At 45.7% G+C, this 17,263-nt stretch overlaps 1 protein-coding gene across 1 annotated transcript in view; it reads left to right on the top strand.

The window, feature by feature from the left end:
• The window catches only part of TELO2 (telomere maintenance 2), a 659,928-nt gene that overhangs the window by 461,256 nt on the left and 181,409 nt on the right, over positions 1-17,263 (top strand). The window lies entirely within an intron of this gene.

Raw genomic sequence — 17,263 nt, 5'->3', positions numbered from 1 at the left:
AGCCTACTGAAGCTTCAGGTCATCTGTTTGTTGCTGAAGTCTTTCCTGCTGTCCATCAAGGGGAGGCTTGTGCTGGTTCTCACAGACAACACTACAGCCATGTAATTCTGCAACAAGTAGGGTGGCATGGGGGCTGGGGCCTGTGCCACAAGCTTTGCATATGTCTATGTAGATGGCAGGAACAGCAGAACTTCTTCCTAGTCGCCATCCACCTAGCCGCTTCTCTGACTGCCAGAGCTGTGAATTGAGCAGATGTGTATGGCAAATTGCGAGTGGCATCTGCATGCCATGATAGCGCAAGGCATAATCGATCAGTGTGCAGAGTCCTGGCTAGATCTCTTTGTCACTGTCCAGAATGTTGAGTGTCAACAGGTTTGTGCATTGTTGTTTTCGTGACAGTATTTGTTCTGAACCGCATGCTGACTGGAATGGCCATAGGGACTCCTGTATGTCTTCTCACCACTCCCTTTCATGCACCGAGCTCTGAAGAAGATTAAGAACTAATGGGTCCAAATCATCCTAATAGGCCCTATAGTGAGCCTGGAGAGATTTGTGTCCAGAACTTTTGAACATGAGCAGCTTCCCTTCGATCCGGCTACCGCTTCGGGAGCGCCTCCTGTCTCATACATTGAGATTGAGCTGCAGGAATTGACTGCATTTGATTGCCATCTGAAGTGGTGGATGTCAATCTGGCGCCATATGCCCTTCCACAAAATAGACCTTCACTGGCCTCTGGGACAAGCTTGTAATATGGTGAGACTCTGGCCTCTCACTAAGAGAAACTCTCTGACATCCTTTTGTTTGGTCATTAGCATAGGAAGGCCTTGCAGGAGGCACTGCAAAAAAAAAATGTCATCCTAACCACCCTTGTTCAGATCACCAGCTTTAATAAGGTTTAAAGATTTGACTCAAATGTTCTCTCCCAAACTATTTGTGAGGCCACATCGGGACCCTAAACTGTTTTCGACATAGTTGCTTGCTATGGCCCTTGAGTTTGAAAACTGCCTTTCTCATTGCAATTGTGTCACTCTGCGATGTGATTGAACAATAGGCACTTTCAGTGAACTTTCCTTCATCACTCTGTTTCCAGAAAAATAGTTGCTGAGGATTAAGGCAACCTTTTTGCCAGAGGTTGTAACTCCCTACCATGTTGGGCAGTCGATCACAATGCCATTGTTTTTTGCTCCCCTCTCTGCTCAAAACAGGGAGCGTGGCTCCATCGGTTGGACACCAATAGGGCTTTGAGTATTTACACTGAACGTCAACTGGACAACCATCTTTTTCTAGGGTTTTGTGGACTGACCAAGTGGAAGCGTGCAGAAGAAGTCCCTGTCAAGGTGGAAAGTGCTCTGCATCAAGATCTGCTACGGGCAATAAACAGCCCCGTAATGTCTGAAAGCACATTCCACAAAGTCCAAGCCTCCTGCCAATGCGTTAGCTTGAGCGATGCCTCTCCTCAATATCTGGCAGATTGCGACACGTTTTCAAAGAACTACTGTCTTGGCACCCAGAGCCAGCAGGAATGCCACTTCGCCCGCTCGATTCTCCAAAACCGTCTTGGTGTACATCCACTCCAGAGATCCTCCACCTTCAGGAGGTACTGCTTTGGTATCTATTTTAAGGTGAGGAATCTATCAGATGAACTAGTTACATACTTTCAGAAAGGCTCTTTCTGGTGGATACTTAATGTAAAGGCAGATTGCTCAATGCCCTACAATCTCTCTGTTTTGTGAAAGAGCCTCTCTTTAACATCTAAAAGGTCCCAAGTTACTGACCAGTACAGGATCACTGACAATTGTTTTACACTTTGCATTTGAAGGCAAGGTAAGGGAAGAGACAAGAAAATTATGTCTGCATGTAGTGGTGGAGCTACTATGTGGCTCTACTTTGTCACTTCCAGGGCGGTATGGAGTCAGAGTGGGGCCATTCGATGCCACCTATCCACACGTTGGAGCAATATGGAAAAATGATGTGGATCAGGTCTGGTGCCTGAGTGATATTCTGAGATGAGGGATGTGCAGATAGAAAGAATATGTGCCAGAAAGAGAATTACTGAAGGTAAGTTACTTATTCGACTAATCTAGACTTAAGGAAAATATTAAACGAGTATTAAAATAGCAATCTTCCACTGCGCTTGGATATATGCAATGCTTTTTTGGACTTCAGTCTTTTGCTTTTGATTAAAATACACTTTCCATACTTGCTTAGAGGGGCTTTCCGTCAACCCTTCTCTCCCCATGGTCTTCTGTAGTGTTATTGACATTTTGCTTTCGCCCTACTCAGCATACAGCATGGGGCACATTGTCAGCCCACTTCAACCACTGGCTTTCCTGGAAGTGCATGACGGAATTCTGCCGTCGCACAATGTGCACATCTGTAAATTAAGTTATCCCCTTAGTACCAGAGACTATAGTGGCCAAGTGTGCTTTTACATTTAAAAAAAGTATAATTTGGCTTTTACATGATGCTTGTTTTTTTGTACAGTGCACGCCTTCTTGCATAATCCGCTTGATGACAAATTGAGCACTAAAAAAGCAAAAACATCAACCGCTCTGCCAGAACCTTTGACTTTGCCATGGGATGTATAGAGGTGTCCTTGTTCTCCTCAGGCTGGAGAGGCCTATAATCCCCTCAGATCTCGTGAAGATGCACCAAGATTGACATAGTGCCTTCTTTATCTTTACAATATTTTAAAACACTTGTGTCACAGAGGATGTACCGTCCATCTGGGTGCTTGCATTCTTTTGATTACCCCCTGTACAAGATTAACTTACTCTTTCTCATCCTCTCAAACATTTTTGAGTCAAACCCAGCAAGCACTTTTCCATTGCTGATGGAAGCATACACTAACAAAATACATCACATCTAAACATTACAACCAGAGTGGGATTCCAAACTGTGTGGCTAAAGCCTGCATCAGAAAGTGGGTTTTAGGAGTTTGATCTGATTTGAACAGGATTTATAGAGAGTAGCAAATGCCTGTAGTCTTCAAGGCGCTAAAGGAGGATCTGTAGTGTGAGCTTTGTTTAAGCTGGCTTGCTCCTCTTCATTTACTCTGTCCACTGATAAAGGATCATCCTGAGAGGTATCCCAAAGGTGCTTTTCAGCCTCCCTGGTTTCCTCAACATATTTTGTGGCAGATCATTAGCTTTATCAGCATTTTCTTAATCTTATGACTTACAAAGATACCCTTATCCTTACACAGCTCTCTGAGCCTGCTGGGTCAGCCCAAGTAAAGATGTTGCACCAACCCCATTTTCAGAAACCATAACTAAGTAGTTTATTGCACTGAACATTTATGATGCACTGCCTAGTCAGTCAAGTCATAAGCTTTTATTCGATTTGAGAAATACAAATCATACAAGCATAAAAACATATAAAAATAATTCATTATATACATATTTGTTCAGAATACAAAGTGACTCAAATAATCTCGGGAATAATACGTAGAGAGGAAGAGAACATATGATGGCATACGCAGGGCAACAATGTATGGTTAAAGGTATAATATAAAGCCAATAAGTTAAAAAAGGTCATGCATGTACAGACAGGAATAATATAGTTGTCACACGAAGTGTTTTTCTGGCAGCTGTACGTTTTAATGCAAAAATTCCAGTATAGCTCGGAGCAAACAATAATACAAGGTTAAAAATGTGATTTTGCTACAAAAGTTCCAGTATGGCTCAGGCAAGCAATAATACAAAGTTAAAATATGATATGCTGTTAAAACGTGTATGTACAGACAGGGATATATAAAAATTATGGCAGCACTATGCTCTTCCTGACAGCTCTACATTTCAGGATAAAAGTGGCAACAAAGAAACAAATGTCCACATTCTCTAGGGAGGATAATAGCTCTAGGGCACTCTTTGAGGATCGAATATTATATTTTAAAAGGATAGGTTTTAGGTACCTTACCCTTAAAAAGTGATAACATTTGCAAAAAAGTAGAAAATGACAGCAGCTCTGGCGTGAGGTATTGTCGCATGGGCAAGGAGTCTCGGATCTTATTTTCTGATCTGGGAATGCGACGAGATGATGTACAATGCCCAACCTGACTCGGGTTAGTACAAATTGATGGGAGGGACGGGAAACGTTCAGGAGGTAGGCTTGAAACACCGGAGTTAGATTTAGTTCCTTATAGAACTTCACGGTGGCTAACTTGCCATACACCTTATCTCGCCCTTTCTTTTTAAAATTTAAAAATGTTTGTTTAATTTCTTTTCTGGGAATTGCAACCGCCAGTTCGGGGTCAAGGAAAACATCTATTTCAAATAAAGTTTTATACCAGAAATAAATGTATTTCAACCACTGGATACGTGATGAGTAATCCAATCCTATACAATCAAGAATGATTTCTTGAGTGAATCGAGTCTCTGGCTTAGCCCAAATAGAACGCCACAATAAGAGTGGCCGAACGGCTACTAAGTCAGAAATAAACTCGATCCCTACCTCATCATGAATTAGTTGGACAGAGGCAGAGGGGGGGACACATAACAATCTTTTTAAAAACTTGTTTTCATCTTTTTGGAGCGAAGGGCCCTCGATATGACCCCACACACCCGCCCAGTACAGTGCAGAAGAAACACAACGTATATTATATATGTTGGTCATGTCTGAAATACTTCTCGATCCAAGCTTGGATGCAAATCGGAATATGCTACTGGTAGTCCGCATCATTTTCAACCTTATGTTATCGAACTCGGGTATCCATGACCCGTCGCTGGCGTAGGTAATTCCCAGATAACAGAATGATTTAACGTATGTCATCTTGTCGCTTTCCAGGAAAAAACTGTGCTTCAGTTTATTTACAGAGTGCCCACATGACATTATATAAGTCTTAGATTTATTCACGCGGAGCCTTCTGTTTTGGATAAACTGCGCGAATCTGTCAATCAGTCGCTGTAACCCGATCTGGGTACGAGATAAAAGAACAGCGTCGTCCGCATATAGTAGGATTGGGACAGGTTTGCCTCCAATCAGGGGAGCATCTGCTGCGGTATCAGTCAGGATGCAATCGATGTGATTAATAAAAAGGGAAAATAAAAGAGGGGCCAGTACGCATCCCTGACGGATACCACGTGAAACTTTGAAAAACGGCGTACATTCGCCTAGGGTGCCATAACGAACCTTACAAGAAAGTTTCTCGTAAAGCCTGGCCAGAAAATGGACTATTTCCTTCGGTGCCCCTGACTCTAGCAAAACCTGCCAGAGAATGGCGTGATCAACTAAGTCGAACGCGCTGCTCAGATCAGCAAAACATAAAAAAAGGTTACCTTTTTTAACTACAGTATATTTATTAATAATAAGGTCCAAATTTACGCATTGCTCCAAAGTGCCCATACCTTTCCTGAAGCCGTATTGCACTTTTGTTAAAATATTCATATCTGTGGCCCAAGTTTCTAGTCTTTTGAGCAAAATTCTGCTCATGACCTTTACTGAGGCGTCCAACAAACAAATTGGACGGTAGTTGGAAGCCTCAGATTTACTGCCTTTTTTAAAAAGGGGAATAATAACTGATTGGCCCCAGGAGGGAGGAATATTACCTTCTGCTGCACAGTTAAAAGTCCTCACCAAAATAGGAGCCCACAAATTTGGTTCTGATTTTAAAAGATCGATGGGTACCCCATCAGGGCCCGGGGCCTTCCCCCCCTTGCTGTTGGAGAGCTCTTCAAGACCCTCCTCCAGGGTTACCTCCAAAGATAGAGGTATCCAGGAGGGGGACTCAGTAGCTGATACGGTTAGGGGTGTCCCTTCTGGGTTAAAAATATTAGTGAAGTGGATAATCCACTCGTTACATGAAACGTAGGAAGTTATTTCCGGGCAACCGTCAGTGTTTAAAAAGGGGCTATTAATTGTTTCCCAATAAAGTTTGCAATTTTTGGTCTCGGCTGCTTCCTTCAACTTGTCCCACGCTTCACATTGTAAAACCTTTTTCCTTTTAGAAATTGCCATTTTGTAGTTAACCCTTAATTGTTTTACACCATTGCTGTCTCGGGGTTTGATACCTAGAGCTTTTTTCAGTTCCCGTAGGGCCACTGTACAGGGTTTATCAAACCATCCCCGTTTTATAACTCTTTTAGATGGGGATTTCTTAGTAAAAATGCCTTCGATGATGGTATTAATCTTGATAAATTGTGACATCAAGAGGTCAGGGTTGATTACATTTTTTAAGCAGTAACTGATTTCAGTTTTGCAACCGACTATGACCTCCCTCTGTTTGGCCATAGAGCTGGTTCCAGACCATTTAATCCTCAGACCATTTGGTCTGATCGGAACTATTGCAGTAGAGCAAGTTTCTCCAGTCGCTGATTTTGCACCCCGTCCCGATAGGGTAACGCAGATGCTGTTGTGATCACTGAGGCTTTCCTCTCTGATACAAAGATTTGAAAAGTCTCCTGTACTGGAGAACAAAATGTGGTCAATGAATGTCCCAGCATCCCTCCCTGTAAAAGTGGGGCAGATATCATTCAAGCTGTTTTTGTTACAACTTAATAGGTGTAGGTCTAGTTTGATTAGCAGTTTATTTAGAATTGTGCCATATTGGCAATGTGGGAAGTGAGGGGAATCCTCACCCTCACCCGCAATCCCCCGATAATTGCCCATCTCCGTTCCAAAGCCACAGGGATTCCCTTTTGATAAATGACAGGGCTGCAGATTAAAGTCCCCTGCCCATAGGATGTCTGCCCTTCTGTTTGCGATGCCCAAAACCCTTACAATTTCCTTTTCCAGAGGGAATAGAATATTCCCTCTGGATGCATCAAAGATGTTATTGTAAAAATTGACAAGGACCAAATCATTTCCCTTACTACATTCAACCCTCACTACCTGGCTATGGGTTCCCACAATTGAGCTACTTCTGACTTTACAGTTGCACAACTTGTTGGACAGGAGTAGCAGAAGGCCCCCCTTAGCCCTACCTGAGCTGGATTTGGTGGAGTTGAGGCAATGGGATGTATAGCCTTCTATATTTATTTGCTCTTGGCACCAAGTTTCTTGAAGGAGGATTATATCAAATCCTTCCCCTATAAACTTAGGCCAGAACGGGGTGTTCAGTTTCCCTGCAATTCCGGCAATATTCCAGGAAATAAGGGTGAGGCCAGCAAACTCGGCTGGGCTATATGCAACCTGCTTCAACCGAGAGGCACGAGCTATGGTCAAGTTATCCTCCCTGGCTCTCTCACATGGAGCAATCTTAAGAGCACCAAGGACCACGCCCACTTCATTACTATTACATGGAACACCACTCCGCTGGTGCCCATCTACAGGCCCACAAATAGGAATCTGGTTGTTACAGGGGTAGGATTTGAGGGGGAGGGGTTCTAAGGGGCTACCTTCCTGGACAGAAACCTCCCGTATGGCCACATGTCCGCTAAGGGAAACGCGATCCATAGAAGGGGCTACTCGATCGCTAGGATGGATTTGTTGCATACATGCATTTGACCCTACCTCCCTGTTGTCAGACTGGCTTGATGATAATAAAACATGAAGTCAGTCGACCATCTCAAGGCAATCAAATCTGTTGTTAGTATGAATACCTTGCCACCCGTCGCCCACAAAGTTGCCTTTGTTGGATTACCAGGGGCGAGGTATCCATCCCCTGCTCCTGCTCTTTTGGGTAAGCCATGGACCTTCATAATTCCATAATTGTTCTGGAGGTAAAACCCAGTTTGGTGGTGGAATTGGGTGATGATAGTTATACACGGGGGGATAGAAAAAGGAAAGTCGGTGGGCGTCGATTCCCCCTTTCTTCTCCAGATCTGGCCACGAGCAAATATGATTCATGGTGGACGCATCTTCGCAAGTAACAATGACGCAATCCCCCTGAATACTCTTAGGGCTCGCCCCCACCCATGGAACTCTGCGCACAGATGATAATCTGCTGGTATTTGGGGGCTGTAATGGCCTATTGATACTAAGCCATTGAAGGATTTTGTTCATAAGGGACCAGGGTTGTTCGGTTGATTCTGCTGCTAATTCAGGTACCCCCGTAAGAATCACAGTAAATGGGAATACCTCAGGTGACAGATGAACTGGGCGTTTAGATCTGGACCCCCTCTTGCCCTCTGAAGGATGTGGTTTTGATGACACTGGGGGTTTAGTTTGGGGTAGCTGCGAAGATACCTTAGCCGTGGTATGATTGGCAGCTGTTGGTAGGACTACAGGGGGTTTGGTTTGGGGAGGCTGCGAGGATACCTTAGCCGTGGTATGATTGGCAGCTGTTGGTGGAACTACGGGGGAGGGAAGAGAAAAATTTTGCTGACTAGATGAAGGTGACTGGCATGGGGATTTGGCTTGTGATTTAGATTTTGCACAGTTATTTGGGGCTGATGGTATGGGGGTAGAAAGCTCTTTTGTTTTAGACTGGGCTTTGGTCACTGCATGCGAGCTATCTGAGTTGGCTGGTATAACCCCAGGATTGACCACTATCGGGGCCCCCCCAGGTTTGGCAATTCCCGCCCTGTTCTGGTTGGGTAGTTTAACAAGGAGTGTGGCGAGTTGCTTTTCTATTGCCATGATGCTCCGTTCCAGAGGTTGGAGATGGTATTTCAATAAATCCCTAAATCTGGCGAAAAGCTGCGAAGTATCACAGTCAATCGGACTAGAGCCACCCTCTTGATCTGTGTCCAATGTAGAACATTGTAGATTAGATGAAGAAGGTTGTACAGAGTTATTACTATAGTGGGCGTTCTTAGATGGTGGTACAGTGGACCCTTTCTTGTTTTTGGATGTGAGAAGGTGACTGGTGTTATTCCCCTTATTTAGGGGTTCTGGCTGCTTCGGAACAGCGCCTTCTCTAACCCCCTTGAGCCGGATTACTTGTACAGGATCTTCATGCAGAATTCGCTCAAGGTCCGGGGTAATCTCAAGGCTCCCTGTCGAGTCCAATTCCAGCGACAGGTTGGTGACTGATAAATCAACAGCATTAGGGATAGCGTGAACTTGGGCTATAGCACCAGACTGTATTAGAATTGGGATAGGAGAATTTGATGGAGGCGGTGTTAGCGCAGTTGCTATGGGGCCCATCGAAGATCTCCGGGCAATCGCAAGGTCCTGAGACACCCTGCGTTCTAGCAAAGAAATGCTTAAATTAATAGCCTCGGTAGTTGTTGAAATGAACTTGTCAATTGGACCTGTAATCAGGGCAGTTTTGTGTGCAGTCTTACTTCTTAAGCCCCTAGTCATTGTCAAAGTGTTCGAGATCTAGCTCCAAAGTACACAAATAACCAAAGTCAGTACCTTTAAAAGAAATGAGGGCAGCTTCAGGTAAGTAGGAGCCAAGGGGGGTGGCCCAGCCCAGCCTGGTACAGCCTGGAACGGCCTGAAACGGGCCCGCCCTTGGCCCGGGCTTAGCCCGGCGTCCCGCGAGGGAGGCTGTGCGCTACTTTTATGCGCCTCCTGGCGCTTCTTGCTGGTGCTTGGCGCAGAGCCTGTTGGGGGATGTAGTTCCCCAGACCCCGCTCTCCGCTCTGCGGCAGTCCCCCGGGACCAGCGGGAGTCGTGCGGCGGGAGGCGGGGCTGCTCCTATGGCGATACGAGTGTGGCAGAAGTTTGCAGGCACCTGGCGGTGAGCAGTTAGGTCAGCCAGGCGGGTTGCAGGTCACGATTCAAAAACAAGGTTTCCCCCGCTCTGCAAGCTGTGCGCTACTTTTATGCGCCTCCTGGCGCTTCTTGCTGGTGCTTGGCGCAGAGCCTGTTGGGGGATGTAGTTCCCCAGACCCCGCTCTCCGCTCTGCGGCAGTCCCCCGGGACCAGCGGGAGTCGTGCGGCGGGAGGCGGGGCTGCTCCTATGGCGATACGAGTGTGGCAGAAGTTTGCAGGCACCTGGCGGTGAGCAGTTAGGTCAGCCAGGTGGGTTGCAGGTCACGATTCAAAAACAAGGTTTACCCCGCTCTGCAGGCTGTGCGCTACTTTTATGCGCCTCCTGGCGCTTCTTGCTGGTGCTTGGCGCAGAGCCTGTTGGGGGATGTAGTTCCCCAGACCCCGCTCTCCGCTCTTTGGCAGTCCCCCGGGACCAGCGGGAGTCGTGCGGCGGGAGGCGGGGCTGCTCCTATGGCGATACGAGTGTGGCAGAAGTTTGCAGGCACCTGGCGGTGAGCAGTTAGGTCAGCCAGGCGGGTTGCAGGTCACGATTCAAAAACAAGGTTTCCCCCGCTCTGCAGGCTGTGCGCTACTTTTATGCGCCTCCTGGCGCTTCTTGCTGGTGCTTGGCGCAGAGCCTGTTGGGGGATGTAGTTCCCCAGACCCCGCTCTCCGCTCTGCGGCAGTCCCCCGGGACCAGCGGGAGTCGTGCGGCGGGAGGCGGGGCTGCTCCTATGGCGATACGAGTGTGGCAGAAGTTTGCAGGCACCTGGCGGTGAGCAGTTAGGTCAGCCAGGCGGGTTGCAGGTCACGATTCAAAAACAAGGTTTCCCCCGCTCTGCAGGCTGTGCGCTACTTTTATGCGCCTCCTGGCGCTTCTTGCTGGTGCTTGGCGCAGAGCCTGTTGGGGGATGTAGTTCCCCAGACCCCGCTCTCCGCTCTTTGGCAGTCCCCCGGGACCAGCGGGAGTCGTGCGGCGGGAGGCGGGACTGCTCCTATGGCGATACGAGTGTGGCAGAAGTTTGCAGGCACCTGGCGGTGAGCAGTTAGGTCAGCCAGGCGGGTTGCAGGTCACGATTCAAAAACAAGGTTTCCCCCGCTCTGCAGGCTGTGCGCCACTTTTATGCGCCTCCTGGCGCTTCTTGCTGGTGCTTGGCGCAGAGCCTGTTGGGGGATGTAGTTCCCCAGACCCCGCTCTCCGCTCTGCGGCAGTCCCCCGGGACCAGCGGGAGTCGTGCGGCGGGAGGCGGGGCTGCTCCTATGGCGATACGAGTGTGGCAGAAGTTTGCAGGCACCTGGCGGTGAGCAGTTAGGTCAGCCAGGCGGGTTGCAGGTCACGATTCAAAAACAAGGTTTCCCCCGCTCTGCAGGCTGTGCGCTACTTTTATGCGCCTCCTGGCGCTTCTTGCTGGTGCTTGGCGCAGAGCCTGTTGGGGGATGTAGTTCCCCAGACCCCGCTCTCCGCTCTGCGGCAGTCCCCCGGGACCAGCGGGAGTCGTGCGGCGGGAGGCGGGGCTGCTCCTATGGCGATACGAGTGTGGCAGAAGTTTGCAGGCACCTGGCGGTGAGCAGTTAGGTCAGCCAGGCGGGTTGCAGGTCACGATTCAAAAACAAGGTTTCCCCCGCTCTGCAGGCTGTGCGCTACTTTTATGCGCCTCCTGGCGCTTCTTGCTGGTGCTTGGCGCAGAGCCTGTTGGGGGATGTAGTTCCCCAGACCCCGCTCTCCGCTCTTTGGCAGTCCCCCGGGACCAGCGGGAGTCGTGCGGCGGGAGGCGGGGCTGCTCCTATGGCGATACGAGTGTGGCAGAAGTTTGCAGGCACCTGGCGGTGAGCAGTTAGGTCAGCCAGGCGGGTTGCAGGTCACGATTCAAAAACAAGGTTTCCCCCGCTCTGCAGGCTGTGCGCTACTTTTATGCGCCTCCTGGCGCTTCTTGCTGGTGCTTGGCGCAGAGCCTGTTGGGGGATGTAGTTCCCCAGACCCCGCTCTCCGCTCTGCGGCAGTCCCCCGGGACCAGCGGGAGTCGTGCGGCGGGAGGCGGGGCTGCTCCTATGGCGATACGAGTGTGGCAGAAGTTTGCAGGCACCTGGCGGTGAGCAGTTAGGTCAGCCAGGCGAGTTGCAGGTCACGATTCAAAAACAAGGTTTCCCTGCCTAGTCAAAGTAAAATAAAGCACGTTCCCGGTTACCTCTATCTAATCACAAATGTGAGGCACAAATTCGCAAGCATTGTAAAGCGTCTAGAGTTTTAAGGTGCTTCTTTTTCAGTGGGACTACAGATAGTGACACGTTAGAAGGGCTTCTGTGAAGTGCTTGTTAGCGCATTCACAGATAGCATAGCCTGGTGCAGACGTTTTACTTGCTTAGAGTTCCAGAAGGGAAATCAACAAGTTCAGTTATAATTAATTTAAAGCAACTGTGGTCACAACAAGGTTATTTATGAGAAATAAATGTATACGTTAAAGTATATTATAAACCGTGAAAACAAAAAGAAAGCAATATGTAAAACACAGGGTCAAATGTTGGGTCTAATTTAGAGTTTGGCTGATGCAGGACTTTTGCCAAAAAGCAGAGGATGTCTTGTTTGCCATATTTAGCCCCCTCTTCCACCCAGCTCTAAATCTGAGCCCTAGTATTAGGAGCAGCCTGGAAATCCTCAATGTCTATAGGATACTCTAAATACTTTCACGCCATAGGTGTAGCTGTGTGGAAGAAATTCAGCTCCTCAGTGTTTGAGTTTCCTCCAGATATTGGAGGATGTTCAGGTTCATCCAAACTCTAAATAAAGCCCCTAGGTATTAGTCAAACATCAGATTAAAGAAAGTTATCATCAATATAAATTGGGCCAGATACTGTCACTCTTACTTAGGCATTATGACGGAACACGTTTTACAAGTTAAAGTAACCTATAACTATGAAGGATTTTTAGATGTATTTGAGTCTCCGTTGGCTCGCGAGATTTTATTTGCATTTTAGATATGGAGAATTACCAATTGCTTCTTTTGGGCCCGGTAAAGGGGCCCTTAAATCTGAGTCAGCAGGTTGTATCTGCCCCACTTGTGGGGCAGAGAGGGAAATGATAGAACATGTTTTTTTTCCCTATTTATCTTTTAAATAGGAAAAAGTGTCTCATTCCAATTTGCAGAAGGTTTGGGCCCTAGAGTACATAAAAATGCTCTTTGAATATTGAAATCTGATATAAGTCAATATATTGTTTTTGCTGTATCTCGTTTTTACTGGCTATGGGGAGAACTAGGCAAGTGGCTTATAACCAATAGGACTTTATTTTTTTATTTTTAGACCAGTATTGCACTGTGATATTAAAAAGGTGCTATCCATTGTCATAGACCCTGACGCTAATCTTGTGCCCCTACCGCAATACAGCTATTAACAGAGGCTCCATTATTTAATTTGCTCTGATTCTAATCTTGTAACAGAGCTGCGTGCACTCCAGGATATAGATGATGATGGCGTGAGTGGTGGCTTGCTACCCTCTCATTATACTGATAATACATATACCTTTACTTAGAGAAGGCCAGCTGGCTTGATACCTCTCATGAGGCTGTGCATGACTCTCCACATGGACCACCAACAGAAAAGAGGGACTCATTTGCAGTGGTAGTTCAAAATGCAGCCGATGTGCTGGAATTACAGTTTCCCACCATTGACACTAAAGCAAATGTTTTACCAGAAATTCTGTGCCTAGTCTAGCCACATTTGAGCCCCCATTCCCATGCAATATCGCCCTCACTGATACTCAGGCAGCTACTTGATGGAAACAAAGTTCTTGTCCACCTTTGAACAGGGAGGTAGCCAGGCATCATAGACTGGCTCCTTATGACCCGAATTTTCTCACCAAGCACCCCAATCAAGAGAACCATATTGTACAGGCATCAACCAGTGAATCTTAGCTGGTTTCCAACCACCCCGCTGGCTAAAGAATACACAAGGATTGATGTCACACGCTGGGACGCCCCATTGCTGGGGTAGCCAAGCGCTTTACAAGACAACCTAACATAACATAACATAACACATGTTTTCTTTTGCCTGTCTGGCACTGCAGTACGTCTATTGAACAGCTACAAGTTGCCCAGATTTTGCTGACTGTCCCAGAGTATCTAAGGATCACTATGACCCAGGCATTACACGATAGGCAGAATCCAGCCAAGTATGTTATCTGCATGTATTTGGATACCACTTATTGCTTGGGAAGGGCGTAGGTATCAGTGTTGTCCTTCGTAGACATGCCTTAATGCGATCAGCAGGGTTCTCCCGTGGCATACAGGCTTTCCTAGTGGACATTTCCTTTGATGGATTTCGCCTCTCAGAGAAAAGGAAGACTACAGTTTGGAATACTTTAAAGACAGCAATGCTACAGCGCATTCCTTGGGGCAGAATTTATGACACTGTTTGGTTTCAGAATAAAATAGCCAAACTCCCAGCTGATTCCTTTGCTTAAGCTTCCATTCACTGGGCAATCCTGGACATGGTGCAGTTGAGGACTTCTCTTCAGCCAGTGAGTCCAAGACATTTGGCCTATGATCCTGATGTTTCAAGCTTGGTCCTGGCATCTGGTGAGGTTGGCTCTGAGACTTCATGCCTTCTTAGACCAGTGCATCCTCCTTGTCAACAATGACAACTGGCACATTCATGCTCTGCGGTGGAATTTAACACTCCAGTGGGCTCAGCATCAAGGTAGCCTTTCTGAAACCATCCCAATCTTGGAGGAGATTGCTCGAGATCTGCAGTGATGGCTGATTGACCGCAATTTGTACAGTGACAGGCCCCTCTCCTTCCCCACTCAGGACTAATGATGGTGACAAATGCATTCCTGATGGGTTGGCAGAGGGTCACCTAGGGAAGGTGAACATCCGAAGACTTTGGTCTTCAGCGGAGGCCAGCTACACATCAACTTGCAGGAGCTGCAGCCCATTCATTTGGCCCTGAAGGCCCTCAACACATCAATCAAGGGGAGACTGGTGCAGGTTCTCATAAACCAAACCACCACCTTGTGGTACTGCTATAAGCAGGATGGAGTGGAATCCTGGGTACTGTTCAAAGAGCAACAGAAATTGATTGCATCCAGTTTGATGCCTGTAAGTGTTTAGCAAATTCAGCTGCCAAATATAACATACAAATACACCCACAGGTAAATATTAGCATTGTTCTACAAATATATGTTGATATGTTGACATATGATTGTATTTAATGAAATGTCATCCTGTTTAAGTCCCCATGCTGTCTGTCTGCTCAACTATTGCCCTGGATTCATGAAAGACATCACAGATAGCCCATCAAAAGAAGCCCAATTTGCTGTGTCTTTCTGCTTTTAAAAATAAATGCAGAGACCGAAAATACATTGTTCTCTGTCTGCATTTATCTGTAAAAATCAGTCAAAATGGACAACTGGGAGCTTTACTGTTAAATTTAGGTTGTAAATTAAATCCCACGGTGTAGGCCAATCGATTGGAAAAAAAATCGTACTCAACTAATTCGTTCTACAAAATCAGGTTTTCATAGATGCAGATTCAATAATGAAATAAAAGGGATCCCCTTCCCATTGGGAGCACAGAAGGATGCCGCCTATGCTGATGACGCGTTACTATTTACGGAAAAGGATGTAAATGCTCTACCTCAAATTTTGGAAGTGATATCGAGCTATTCAGAGATGCCAGGTTATTCTCTCAACATGGACAAAACTGATGTATTTCCCCTAAATGGCCACTGCTGAGGACTAACATGGCAGTATACCATTCTAAAATATCCTGGCATTTGGTATAGGAGGGGCCTTAACTAAACCATGTCAACAAATGAAAACAAAAGTCTGTCCAAAGTCAAAGACTTTCTGACACAATGGCCTCCAAGATTTATATTTTGGTGGGGCAGGGTTGAAACCATTAAATTGATGGTTGCTGCACTGGTTAACTTCCCAACTGGCATGATTGCCATAAATGTTTCACAGACTATTTTTAAAGGTATAGACAAAATCATAGTTGAAAGTATTTGAAAGAAAAAAAAAACGAGTTTCCTTCAAAAAAATTGGACTGGACAAATATGAAGGTGTTGTTAAAATTCCAGATTTTCCAAGATACCAACAGGTGTTCTTGGCCAAACAAGGGACATGGTGTGTTACCTCAGAAGTATACAAGACCCCAGGTTGGCTACCCATTGTAATGGACTTACTCTTGCCACTTTCTTTGAGAACCATGTTAAAAATGCACAATACCAACCTGCTTATGATTTATCACTGCTGCATCATCAGCAGCAACACACTAAATGCACTACACAGTATGGGCAAAAAGCTTGCACTGCAATTTCCAAAATTATGCTTGGAGTCTCTCTGGCATAACAAATGCAATACTTCCGAATTGATGCTGGTAATGTTTTCTGGGGAAGCTGGGCCTTCGAAGGGATCAGCCTAATAAGTGACCTACGGATCAATGACAATCCCAAATCTTTTCTAGAACTTCAAAATAAATACAAACTCTCTAATTTGGACTTCTTTAATTTCTTGAAACTTAAAGCCACTCTCCGGAAATTAGGCAATGCTCACAGGCCTGACCTGCTAGACTTTTCGGAGAAAATTACAAAACTAGGGCATACAGCCTCAAAGATACACAATTTAGATCCACAATTTACTTACAACCTCCAAACCACATCTTACTGTAAAATTATTTCCACATGGAATAATTATTAATTAGAGCTCTTAGACCATCCTTACCTTAACCTTTCTGGGAAAAAGATATGGAGCTATACCTTCAAATACAAAATAACAAGGTTATATGTATACATGTATATGTGCTGCTGTATGAACTCCTGATATGCCCAAATGCCTTCTCATTAAGTTGCATTAACATACATTTGGTATCCTTCTTAGATACCATAAAAAAATTTAAATGAAAAAAGGAACTCACAAGTTTAACTAAAACAAACATTTTAAAGCAAACAATTTAGTGTTTGTTTTCTGGGTGCATCGCAAACATATTAGACTAAATGTGCTGTGCACCTTTGGCTTACTATATGAAGTTAATTTACCCCACCATCTAGAATTCTTCAGTAGGAGGTATTCAGAAGTAGGTGGTGAGTTTACCATTAAACTGTGTCTCCTTTACTTCCACAATGTCTCTGACTCAGCAGAGTGGCCTTGCATGCAAGATTCTTCCACTGTAGTTGCATTATATAAAGCATTTCTACACATTTTCACACTAGTGACAACATAGTTCATTCACTCTTGACCAGCAATGAGGAGGACAACTAGACACTCATGATTAAATCACAGCTTGAACTGTAGGATTACAAATGCTTGGAGATTTATGTTGTTAAAAGTTTCAATAAAAAAGAAATACAAAAAAAAAAGAAAAATGCTTGGAGAAATAAATCTACTCCTTATCTCTTCTCTCAGTATAATAATAACTTGTTTATGTGTAGCATTTAGTACCACAGTTGTCCCCTCCTTATGCTGCAAGTTCCAGTGCTTACTGTCCGCCAAATGAATGTTGCAAGTTAGCCTACTAATGGTTCAAAGGAAAATTCCACTCTCACCATTATGAGAATGTATAACTTATTAAAATAACTGCACCACAAGCGTTTGCCTGTAAGAGGCACCGACGTCTGTGCCACCCGTGCCATCTGACAGAACTCATTATACAGAGGACAGAGGCAGTCTAGTCTGTACTTGCTGGAC

The sequence above is a fragment of the Lissotriton helveticus genome, chromosome 10 (assembly GCF_964261635.1).
Source record: "Lissotriton helveticus chromosome 10, aLisHel1.1, whole genome shotgun sequence".
Classification (NCBI taxonomy): Eukaryota; Metazoa; Chordata; class Amphibia; order Caudata; family Salamandridae; genus Lissotriton; species Lissotriton helveticus.
Note: the sequence above shows the minus strand (reverse complement) of the source record. Positions and strands in the feature narration are given on the sequence as shown.